Source organism: Monodon monoceros, unplaced genomic scaffold, assembly GCF_005190385.1.
Source record: "Monodon monoceros isolate NGI ecotype Baffin Bay Population unplaced genomic scaffold, NGI_Narwhal_1 Super_Scaffold_21, whole genome shotgun sequence".
Lineage (NCBI taxonomy): Eukaryota > Metazoa > Chordata > Mammalia > Artiodactyla > Monodontidae > Monodon > Monodon monoceros.
Genome location: NW_021703778.1, coordinates 161,579,836 through 161,592,814, shown reverse-complemented (window position 1 = coordinate 161,592,814; position 12,979 = coordinate 161,579,836).

The following is a 12,979-nucleotide window of genomic DNA, read 5'->3' as shown; positions in this document are numbered from 1 at the left end:
GAGTGTACAATTTAATTTCTATAGTATGTGTTCCACGCTTTACAATGTATGCCCTTAAAAGAATCAAACTTGACATGCTTAAGGAAATAAAACAGGCACAATAAACATTTGGGGCCATAGATGGGAAGCAGGACTACTATTTCTTTTCTTTTTTTTTTTGCAGTACGCACGCCTCTCACTGTTGCAGCCTCTCCCGTTGCGGAGCACAGGCTCTGGACACGCAGACTTAGCGGCCACGGCTCACGGGCCCAGCCACTCCGCGGCATGTGGGATCTTCCCGAACCGGGGCACGAACCCGCGTCCCCTGCATCGGTAGGCGGACTCTCAACCACTGCGCCACCAGGGAAGCCCATGGACTACTATTTCTGAACTCAGGTACAGCTGCTCGCTGCTCAAAAATCAATACTCGAGAGACAAGTGTTGGTAGAAATGGAAAATGTTGCTTTTAATCAGAAAGCCTGCAATCTGGGGAGAAGGTGGACTAGTGTCCCCAAAACCAGCACCAAAGATTCTGCTTGGCCTTGAAAGTTTTTAAAGGGAAAAGGGAAAGTCATCTCAGGTAATCATTGAGATAGGGCATCAAGCTCATTGACATCTCCCACTGCGTGAAAGGCTCGCTGACTCCTTGTCATCCTTCTTTAGATGCTACCTCGTTCACATAGTTTGTTCTTGAGATCACTGAAGGGGAAGCTAGGGAAGAGGTCTGGTCGTCTGTTAATTATTCTTCATTTTTACTTCTTTGATCTACAGAAAGAACCAACATCTTAGGCATGGTATTGTGTGAGCAAAAGATTTGAAAGCTGTGCTTGGGCCAGAGATGAGTAGAGCAAGGGGGTGCCTGGTTTAAGTTAGTTACAATATAATTTTGCTAAAGTGACAAGACAAAAGCTCTTTCCTGCCAAAAGCTGCTTCCATTACCCCATCTAGATGATCCAGCACAAGATACTGTACTGGTTCAGTACGTGAATGTAACGGGACGTGGTCAGGGATTCCGCTTCCGATTTTGTCGGGGAACGTACAGTGGGAAGTTGTGAAGGAGATAAGGGCAAACCGATGAGTTGTCCAAGAGGACTCTGTGAGTGATCTAAGCCCTGGAAGGTCCTGACCCACCCCCGGGCTCCGGGAATGTGGCTGCCCTTCTATGCAAGGAGAGCAGAGTCTGGCTCTGGAGTGGGGGGTGAGCAGATGGGAAGGAGGTGGGAGAGGTGTCAGGCTTTGCGGCGGGAGATCAGGATGTAAGGGGGTAAGGGAGGGGGAGGGGCACAGGGGAAGTGATGGATAGAGATAAATCTTTTGCCTAAATAAACAGAATGTTGTTTGAAAAAGAGAGCATTTCGAAGGTATAAATATTTTGTTGGTGGTGGTGATGAGTAAACCTTTAGTGAAGCCCCAGAGCTTCGTAATATACACTACACATTTGTACATTTTGCTGTTTCTTAATTAGCCTGGGGGGTTATTCCGGACCCTCTGTGTCTGCCTGGAAATTCATTGCTCACTGGCGTCCCTGTTAGTGATTGGTCAGAAGACTCTCAGAGCAGACTGCGTGGGTGGCCTGAAGAAGCCAGGGTGAGGAGGTTGAAATCAATGCCTCCTGGCACTTAGGAATAAAAGCCAAAACTGGGGACCCCAGAGGACTGTTTTACTCGGTCCACATCACCTGCATTACCCGCCGCCCCCAACCCCCACCCAGGAGGTGGGCACGCGTGACCCAGGCCAGTGTGCAGCACGCTGCTCACCCAGGGCCAGTGTTTATTTGCAAGGCTGTTGTAGAAGAAAGCCGGGGCCCTCAGGGAACTCCTCCCTAGATCCGTCTAGTACGCAACCCGCATGCCTGTAATGTGCATGGTCACCCTTGCGCCATGGTGATGTCTGCCAGCTTCTGGATCATCTGGGCGAGAGTGCCATGGAAGGGCAGCCCGTCCACCTCCATGCCTAGGGTGCCCGAGACTCCGCTCCAGACTCCATGCTGCACCAGGATGCCCAACATTTTTTCTTCCTGGAAAGAAATGGGGCAGAGATAGAAGCAGTGGAGGGGGAAGAAAAAGAAAGAAATCCATACATTTATAAGTGGAAAAAGAACGTTTGACTTGACATAATCTCTTTTTTAAAAATAAAATGTTGTTTAAAAATACTAACGCCACTGGAAGACTCATAGTGAAAAGTAACGGTGTCCTACATCACACCTCATGGGCTCCCCAGTCCACTCCCCGGAAGCTGCTACTTTGAACAGTTTGGGCTGTTTCTTCATGTAACTATATAGTATGTTGTTTATGGAAATCTGCATTTTCTTAACAGATGCTAAAGATTCACTTCTGCAGGGGCAGCTTGGCTACTTCCTGCCAACCTAGCCCTGCCCAGCTCTGCATTATCTGTCAATGGCCTTTGTGCCAGGAAGGCCCCTGTTCCTCCTGAGAGGTCCTCCTCGCTATTAGCCTCTGTTGGCCCTGCTTCAGTCACCTTCTAGACTTTACCCGGTGCGGTTGTGGGAGAATCTGGAGGGAGCAGAGCCACGGAGAAAATGCAACCCCATCCTGGGCCCAGCAGGCAGAGTGGTTTACAATCAGACAGATCTGACTTGGGTCTTTCCTGGCAGGTGTGTTAAACCTCTCTGTGCCTCAGTGTCCCCATCTGTATAATGGGGAGGTGGATGATAATAACAATGCCTCCTTAGAAGGTTGTTGTGAGGATTAAATGAGAAAATGCTGGACTTCCCTGGTGGTCCAGTGGGTAAGGCTCTGCGCTCCCAATGCAGAGGGCCTGGGTTCAATCCCAGAACTAGATCCTGCATGCATGCTGCAACTAAGGGTTCACATGCCACAATTAAGAAGTCCACATGCCACAACTAAGAAGACTACATGCCGCAACTAAGAGTCCGCAAGACGCAACTAAAGATCCTGCGTGCCGCAACTAAAGATCCCGCATGCCGCAACTAAGACACGGCACGGGCAAAATTAATTAATTAATTAAAAAAAAAAGAGAAAATGCAAGTAAAGCACCTAGCACGGTCCTTGGCACACAGTAGGTGCTCATGAAATGAGGTGGATTATAGTTGGCAGGGCTGGGTCCCCTGGTCTTTAGCCCAGAGCTTTCTTCCTTTGACTTGTTGATTTTTTTAAAAAAGTGATCTGATTTGCTTTCTTCCATCTCCCTCCAAAAACAAGGTGCCAAAGAACCACTTGTCTAAGCCACTAACGTGTCTGTCCCTTGTTGAGTAGTTCAGGTCCCCCTGAGGAAGGTGGGTCTTAGGTGAAGACACAGGAGAGAAGATGGTGCCCGAGAGGCAGAAGTCAAGCACAACCTCCTTCTTCTCCTCTACAGACAAAGGAAGGAGACAAAAGGATCTAGAGCAGGTGGATCACGACAGACCAGAGGAAGGTTCTCATCTTCCTGCTCAGGCATTTGCTCATTCATTCCGCCACCCATCAAAGTTTTATTGAGCACCTGCTTTGTGCCAGGACCTGAACCAGGGATACAGTGGTGAATGTGACGTGGTCCCTGCTCCCCACACTCTAGTCGTCACATTCTAGACGACTGATCAGGCAGGTACAGTCCATGGGGATCACGGCGCAGAGCAGGGGCCTCCAACCCCATTTACTGAAGTGACTCAAGAAGGACTTTCTGGAGGAGGGGCAACTAGGACCACAGGTGACAAGAGCAGGAGCGAACCGAGCCAGGGGCTGTGGGGAGCACTCACTGAAAACTTTTCAGAACAAGGGAGAAAGTGTTGGCAAATATCACCTAGGACCTGTCTCTACTTGCACCTGGCCTGAGAACCTGCATTTCCACTCTTCCCTGGGGCCCAAGGTAGGAGGGAGGCCCGGAGCATTTCCAGGCAAGCCCTTTGTCCAAGAGACCCTTCCCAGGGGTACCCAGCCCAGAATGGCATCTTCCGTCAATTGTCTGGACTTTATTCTCCCATTTCTCTTCTCCATTGGGACATATCCTCTCTTTATGGGGCAAGGCTCCTGGGACCACAGGGCCATTTCCCCCTAGCACACTGCCTGCCCCCACCATTCACAACCTCCTGGGTCCCAGTAGAGCCCTGGGGGTCCTCAGGGTGCACGAGATCAGTCAACAGCTTAGGAACTGGCTGGCACTCAGCCTCCAAGGGCCACAGGGAGCAGCTGGGCCGACAGTGATTGCCTGCAAATTCCCAGGAACCCTTAAACGACAAGACCATCTTCAAGGAGGCCCCACCAAGAGGAGGTGGTGGGGCGGGGAGCGGGGAGGAGAACTGACCAGGGAGTGGCTGGAGACACAGGGCCTGGGGGCTGCCACACCAGTCCAGGCTGAGACGGTGGGGCAGGAGGAGAGGGACAGAGGACTGAATTGGGCAGAGGGGGCAGAGCCTGGGGCCTAGTTCATTGTGGATGTGGAAAGAGGCCCCAGGATGAGTTCTGGATGTCAAGGCTGAGTGTGTGGGTGTCACTGTTGATTCATGCTTGGAGCATAACGGGCTGATTTTCAGGCGATGCTGCTGTTCAGAGTGGGGTGGGAGAAAGGGGCCTCCTGGGAAGTTGGAACTGCTCTGCATTGTGACCTTGATGGTGGCTGCATGGATGTGTACGTGTGTAAAACTTCACCCACTGTACACTGAGGCTTATGTGCTTTACTCTGTTAGTTGTACCTCAATTTAAAAAGTATAAAGAAAGTGGAGTGGGGTGAAAGTGCTGGAAGAGAATGGTAGCCAGGATGAGGCCAGAAGTCATGTTCCTGCCTCTCTGTATCATCCATCCAACCATTATCCATTGATCTATCATATCATTCATCCATCCAGCTAGCCAGCCTACCAGCAGTCTGTCCATCCATCCATCCATCCATCCATCCATCCATCCATCCATCCTTAGTCCCTCCTGTAAGGTGTCATCAATCAGCTCTTGGCTCCTGATAAGCTCTAGGAAATGTCCTCCAACAATTTGTTTTGCCCTCAAGTAAAACCCCTGGGGCACAGCCAAGGGCCAGAGTGGGCAGGGCGTGCCCTGGATGGTGGTGGCCACCTTCCCTGGGCTCCTCAACATGGTGCCCACTCCTGCTACAGTCATGATCACATCCGCTGAATATGGAAGGCCCTTCTTATAAGCAACACACAGAACAGGGTTGAGGGACATTCCTCTGCTCCTAACCAGCCAAACTTCACCAAAACTCAGGCCACAGTTCTGTCCGGCATCTCTTGATGACCCAGGGGTCTCCATGGAGTGACCCACTGAACTCCAGTAGGACGACTCTAGTTATCCCCTGCACAACGCACTGCTTCATGTCTCTGCACCTTCACTTCTGTGAGTCCTGCTGTCTGGAAGGTCCTTCCCACGCTTTCTCACCTGGCTCCTTATATCCTACTCACCCTCCAAGACCCAGTTCAGTGCCACCTCTTCCAGGCAGCCTTCCTTGAGCTCTCTGAACGAGCCAAGCACCTGTTCTCTGTGTCCCCACAAGCAGTGTTCACAGTTCTATCCCAGCTCCTGAAATTAGCCCCCCCGCCCCGTGGACCCTGGGTTCTTTATCCCTCATTATCTCCCAGAACAAGCCTGGGCCTGGCCCAGAGGAGGGGCTATACAAAAATGTGTTTGTAATTTTGGTTTAATGATGTTCCCTTTTATTTTATTTATAAGGGTGGTACATTATTAATATATTTATGAAGACTGGGTGGAAATGTGGAAGGAGAATTTCCATCCCCAGAGGGTAAGTGTGGGGCTGCGTGAACTTGTTTGGCTGGGTTCAGTCTTTTGTGTCTGCATGAATCAGGAATCATGTGTGAGGCGGCCCTCTGAGTGTTTTTTTCCAATTCAGATCCAGGAAGTGTAAAGAAAGCATAGAAGGCTCTCTGGGCCCCTTTAGGGCAGAACATTTCCCCTGAAAATGTCACTTTAGCGGCGCGACTCCTCCTTTCCCCTCCTCTCCTGCACCCTGGCATTGCCGGAAACTAGGAAACTACTGAGCCACATCAGGAAGAGCTCAGAGTATGGGGTCAGAGAACCTAGACTCAGCTCTGCCTCTTAGCTGTGTGGCTTTGGGCAAGCCACCTTCCCTCTCAGAGCCTCAGCCCCCTCCTCTGTAAAGTGGGGATAACAAACCAATCCGGGGAGGTGCTGGAGAGAAACGGGGGCGGGTGCAGGAGGGAGACAGACACAGAGGCAGAAGGAAAAAGGGAGCAGAAAGGGTGCAAGACAATGTAAAAGAAGGACAGGAAGGAGGCAGGGAGGGGCTCTGGACACAGATGCTTCGCACAAGCGAGGGGCCCCAGGACCTCAGCTGCTGGCTGGCTGGGGGACCTGCAACAGCACCAGCCCCATCTCAGCTGCTGTCTCCAGGCTCAACGCTCAGGAACCTTCCTGTCTCCTGGGTCGCCTTCCTATCTCCCCACACCAGCCTCTGCCACGACGCTGGGAACCCACCCTCTAGTCCAGGGTCTCAAATGTGGTCCCCGCAGCAGCAATATTGCCTGAGAACTTGTCAGAGGTGCAGGTTCTCTAACCCATCTCAGACCTACTGAATCAGGACCCCTGGGGTGGGCCCCACTGTGCGCTTTAAGATGCCCCTGAGGTGATTCCTGCTGTGTGGAAGGTCCTTTAGATGCCTCTAAACTTGGAAGAATCACTGCTTTAATAAAGCACGGCATTCATTCATTCATTCATTCATACACTCATTCATTCAACAAGGATTTACCAAGCACTGGGTTTCCCTCCACTAGTTCTTGGGAAAGCAGATACGAAAGACCTGGTTCCTGATTTCCAGGTTTTCTTTGTTTTGTTTTTTCTTCATTTAGCAATCTATGCCTTTGGGTGAGATAAGACTGGGGCAGCCCTAAGTTGCATGAGACTGTTTGGACTGTCTGGGAGTGACCTTGTGGTCAGCCTGACGGAACTCGAGAAACCTCTCCCCCGACACTGACCCGTTCCCTGTGTCCGAGCGCTCCCTCCTCGCAGGCCTGGGCAGTAGCTCTGAGGAGAACAAGCTCTTCCTCACAGTGAACCAGAACCTCTGCCTTCTGGCCTGCTTGTGTCTCTCACGCGGCCGAGGAGGGTATCTGTGCCCCTCCCCCAGGAAGCTGTTGAGATCTCAGCCCCCCCCAAATCCTCTCTCCAGCAGGCCAGACACCTCAGCTCCCTCTGCTGTTCTCCAGGTGTCCCCAGCCCTCCCCCACTCCTGCCTGCCTGCCCTCAGGCGGAGCTGTCCGCTCACAGGTGAAGTCACCTGGGACCTGGGATTTAGATGTAAAGTCTGGGCTTTGGCCCCAATTTCCCGTGATCCAGTTACTCTGGAGAATTCCCCTAGAAGGTGCCTGGTAGAGACTGACACGCCACCAGCTTCTCTCCGGGGTGGGCGGGTCCCAGCTCTGCGAGGGGCACCCGCTGGGGAGGGGGCTTGAGGCTGGAATCCGTGTCATGAGAGCCGTGGGAACTGAGGCCTGAGGTAGGAACAGTCAAGTCTCCAGGAGCCCATCTCACTGCCCAGGGTCCAGGACCGGGAGCAGGATGCTGGAACCACTTAGAGGGCTGGCTGGCCTTCTCTCTTTTTGTTTTCCCTGCACGTATATGTGAGTTCACGTAAGTCAGCCATGCGTGTGCACGTGTGTGTGTGTGTGTGTGTGCGTGCATGTGTACGTGTGCGTGTGTGTCCTGCCTCTGCGCTGGTCTATGGGGAACGCCTGGAACTGCACACAGCCCTTCACAGTTGGCTCTGCAGTCAGAGGAGCTCACTCAAAAGCCACCCAGTGGGACCCCGGTTGCTCGCTCAAAGCCCTCGCGTGGCTCCCTATTACTTCTCGGGTAGAAGCCTCAGTCAGGAGTTGGGTTTGCTTGGGTCTGGCTCATGTGACCTCCCTCTGCCAGGGGTTCTTAATGGCCCCAGACTACTTGGAGACTCTGATGAAACTAGGGCTTCTTGCCCAGGAAAATCCACGTATGAAACAATTTTGCAAACTGTTTCAGAGGACTTGCGGGCCCCCTCTTTGGGGACGCTGGGGTCAGAAGCCCTCCTCTGCTCCTATCACACCCTGGCTTGCTGCTGCCAACCTCAAGAGCAGTCTCCCCAAACCAGCACTAAGCTGGTCTGCATCTCCCAGCTTTTGTTCCCTCCGGTCTTCCTGCCCAGATGCCTCCCCTTCCACTGGCTTTATCCCTCCCAGCCTTCAGCCCACAGGGTCCTCTTGCCACCTTGGGCCCTCACACCTTAGCACCGTGTAGGATGGCTGACGGTGCCAGCGGAGGTGTCAGTGCCCTTGCCGGGTTGTAAACTCCTTGGAGGGAGATGCTAAGGACACCTCCAGCTACCGCTATGAAGTGCCTACCATGGGTCAGGTATTCCGTCCTTCCAAGAATGCTGACTGCCCCTCTTTCACAGAGGAAGAAAATGAGGTTCAGAGAGGTTAAGCAACCTGCCTAAAGTCAAATTAGAAGGAAAATGGTCATGTATATGAGATCTTTCATAGTGATTTAGAGTCACTAGTAGGTCAAAGTCCAGTCCAGTGGTTGCCTGATGGGAGACCTTTGTTTTTTTTTGTTTTTTTCTTTTTTGTTTTTTTTTTGGCGGTACGCGGGCCTCTCACTGTTGTGGCCTCTCCCGTTGCGGAACACAGGCTCCGGACGCGCAGGCTCAGCGGCCATGGCTCACGGGCCCAGCCGCTCCGCGGCATGTGGGATCCTCCCGGACCGGGGCACGAACCCGTGTCCCCTGCATCGGCAGGCGGACTCTCAACCACTGCGCCACCAGGGAAGCCCTACCAGTATTTTTTAAATACATTTCATAATGTATAATAGACCCAAACATCTTTAGGGTTTTTTTTGTAATAAGAAGACAAAAGTAGGTAAACTTAGACTTGTTTAGCAATTAATTTTCAGTATTTTATCTTATTTGGAAATGATCTAGACATTCAATGAATTCCCATCATTTAACTTACCTTAGAAAAACTTTAAAGTTTTAAATTACCAAAAGATTTTCGAAGTTATTTTTAAGTCTTACCCCATTTATATCAATATTTATCTAAATCATTTTGTTCCCAACAATTATGTTTAGAGTACTCATGAAAACTTCATGAGACATTAAAGTCAACTATCATCCCAAGCTATTCTTCTTGCTGATAAACTTCGTAACAGACATAACGTGAACTTATTTGATTAGTAAACCCAGGTAGAATAAAAGTTTTATATTTAATGCTGATAACTCTAAAGACATGCCTATTTTACTTAAAGCAGTAAATTTAAATTTGCTTTTATTTACTAAAGGTTAATCTTAGATCGTGTGAACTCGAAAAATATTTGGGTTAGTCTGTTATATTTAGAAATATTTAATTCAAAAGTGCTTCCTTTTAAGCCAGTTAGAGTTCTTCTACAAGTTACTTTTGGCAATACCATCAGAAGGTAGAAAAATACCCTGTCTATAACATGCATGCATAGATATACAGACAGACACAACCAGAGACCTCATAGCTTTCATTTTAAGACTTTAGTCATGAATCAGGTATAACAATATAAAACTCACTAGCTCATAAACATCAGTTGCAGTAAGTTAAGTTTATCCACTCAGATGGCAAAGGCTTTTTACCATACGTGGAAAAGACATTTAAGATTTGTATTTGTCCTTGACAAATAATATTAATTAAAGAAGCTGTGAATTAGATTTTTGGTGAGGGAGCACTTCCAGCAGTTAGTAATTTTTTTTTTTTTTGGCTGCGTTGGGTCTTCGTTGCTACGCTCGGGCTTTCTCTAGTAGAGGCGAGCGGGCTTTCTCTAGTTGAGGCAAGCAGGGGCTACTCTTCTTTGCGGTGCACAGGCTTCTCATTGTGGTGGCTTCTCTTGTTGTGGAGCATGGGCCTTACAGCGCACGGGGTTCAGTAGTTCTGGTGCAGGGGCTCAGTAGTTGTGGCTCACGGGCTCAGTAGTTTTGGCGCACAGGCTTAGTTGTTCCGCGGCATGTGGGGTCTTCCTGGACCAGGGCTCGAACCCGTGTCCCCTGCACTGGCATGCGGATTCTTAACCACTGTGCCACCAGGGAAGTCCAGTTAGTACTTTTGAAAAGCTTTTTTTCCCTTTTTTTCCCCCCAGGTTCTACTGATTGATTCCCCAGGCTCAGTCTCAGGTGACTGTGGGCTGTGCTTACATTTCTGATTTTGTAGAGATTTACAAGACAAAGACAGTTGCTTTCAATTCCACAAAGAACTGGGCTACTGCCTAAATGATATCAAAAGGCTGATCTGCTCATCCAACTATATTTTCTTCAATTTGTTTCTTTATATCAGGGAGAAGATTTCCAATTAAAATGGAAATCAAAAGATTTCTATGTTTTAGAACTTCAGAGATCAATGCATCATGCCTTCAAAAAGTCTGCACAAGGTATTCAGTAAAGGCCCTCTTTATGAGTCCTCAAGTCAACCCCAGACCAATTCACCCGAGGGGCAAAAAGCCTCCACCATTGCTCCTATCAGGCCCCAGTATCAGCCCCCAGTTTTCATCTCACATTGTGTGGGCTCAGGCAACCCTACTGACTCTCATTATCATGTCTAATTAACATTGCCCAAAGGGTGGATTTATGTGCCCTGTCTTACAATACCAAGCAGTGGAAACATTCCCCAGGGAGACGCAATGTCTACCCCGACAATACAATCAGGCAAAAGACACAGAACCACCTTACATAAATCCCATTCAAACATTGCAATTTTCTTACAAGCTTTCACCTCAATTTCATCAACTCTTATACCTTTGACCATAGCTTCCATTAGGACCCCATCAATAAGTCTCAGTCTTACAATACTGGGTCGGAGAAGTGTTCCTGGCCATAACATCCATTACCATAAAGCATTCCAGCAACGTCGTTTAACCTCTTCATATAACACCCACTCAAACATTCCGACTTTTATAATCTTATCAACTCTTGTACTTTTTACTTTTCTCAATCTTGTTGTAGCCCAAGTCAGGGTTCCACTAATGGGTTTTGGTACCACAGCTTGTGAGGTTCTGGCATCAAGGAGTTCCAGAAACTTCTTTCCATCCCCCTGCCATCTCCCCACTCTTGTGTAAAAGGCTTTGGGTCTGCAGTGAGGGGTTGAGCTAAGGGACCCAGGCCCTTTTGTCAATCTTGAACTCAATTAATCGACCTAATTCTTGGCCCAAGTGATTGTTGGTTAGGTTTCACATTGTAATTTTTGCCTTCCAGTTTAAAAAATTTCTCCAAACTGAAGTAAGTAGAGAGGACTTGTTTGGGGCCCTTTAATGTTTTGGGGATCAAAGAGCGTCCCTTTGGCCCACCTAATCTTAGATAGTGCTGTATTAAAAACCTTTATTTTAATCCCATCAATGTCCATTTTACTTATCCCATTTCTTAATAGCCATCTGAAGATTTCCATCCTGCTGGGACAAGTCCCGTGAGTCTTCTCTTTCTGATTCCTCTTTATTCTGCAACTTTCAATATTTGCTTTATTTCCCTTCTTAATAACCCTTTAACACTTTCTACCTTTTGGGGAAGAGTACCTTGACCTTCCCCTTGGTTTCTTCCCATTCTCTTGTTAATTAACTGAATGCTTTTATTAGCATCTGTAAGATCCATGAGGGGAAGCTGAGACACCAAATTTGATAAGGTTTCCCAAATCTTTTTTGTTTTGTTTTGTTTTTTAATTAAGGGAGTTCTTAGGGTTAGCCATTATATTTTTTTGTTTCCACCTTTTAATTTGGTCTTTCCACAGGTGCCAGTAAAACAGCTGTTTACAATGAGAGTTCTCTAAAAAATTTACCAGTTTAGAAGTTTTTCCAGTTCAAAGGACCCATCTGCTATTGACGAATAGTATCTTAATAGCAACACAAACCAATAAGTCTTTTTATGCCTTAACTGTGGACGAAAGAGGCATCCCACAAGCCCTACCGAGATCCAGAAATTTCACTCCCCAAAATAGTCTAAGGAAGTGGAGACTTTCGTTGCATCACTAATAAAGCAACAAAGGTTGAACAACAAAGGCCCCTTATGGACTGGACCCTTTATGACAAACTCCCCTGAGAGCTGGCATGGCCACACAAAGAGACGCCAGTCAGAAGCCTGGGTTGTTACCCGGGCTTCTGACCAGTTAGCTACAGCTGCTTGGAATCCCAGTCTATCTGACTGCAAAATGCATACCAGTATGTGTACCCTTCTGATGGCAGAGACCAGAGAGAGTTTTCTCACTGGTCAGCAAACCAAGCTCTTCAGGATGTATAATAAGATGGAAGGAAAAAAACTCATCCAGTTTTTTTTTTTTTTTCTTATGAGACTAGCAAACTCACCAGTGTGCGGGGCCAGCCTGGACAACAAGCTTAATGGACCTATGCCTGCGTCCTACCCTATGGAATTTCCTTCTTATGACAAACAACACAATAGAGAGATAAAGAAAAACAATAACCATCTTTGGAAAAGGAAAAGGATCAACAGATCAAGAGTACTCTGCCAGTTTTCAAAACAAGAGTCTCTGGGTCCAAGGAACTAGGCTCCATAAATATTCCTCCTGTTAGTCTAACTTTAGAAAAGCAGTAAAGGGCTCTTACCACTCTCACTTCCGATAGACGCTGCAAGCAGAGACCTGGGAGACTGACTGACAGGCAAGAACTCTTACCGTCTGTGGCTTCTGTCAGTTGTCCCAGGATCTCTTAGCCGCAGCAGCTTCAGGGAGAGCAGTATCCAGCCAGTAAAGGGAAATCCTGGTGATTATGCCAATTGTCGGGGAGAAAGGAATTTTCCTCCATCTTTCTAGGTTCCTCTGGCTGGTATAAGAATTAAATTGACATGAGTTAGATAAACAGGAGAAAATAAAACAGGAGTTTAATAACATGTATACATGGGAGAGGCCCAGGAGAACTGAAAAATTTACCCAAATGGCCGAAGCCCTCATCTTAAATACCATCCTCAGCTAAAGACAAAAGAGGATGTTGGGGGTACTGGTTTGGGACTTCAAAGGGGAGGAAGGCAATGCACATGGAGATGGAAAAGCAAATGTTTGCCAAATAAATGTTTGCTGGGTCAT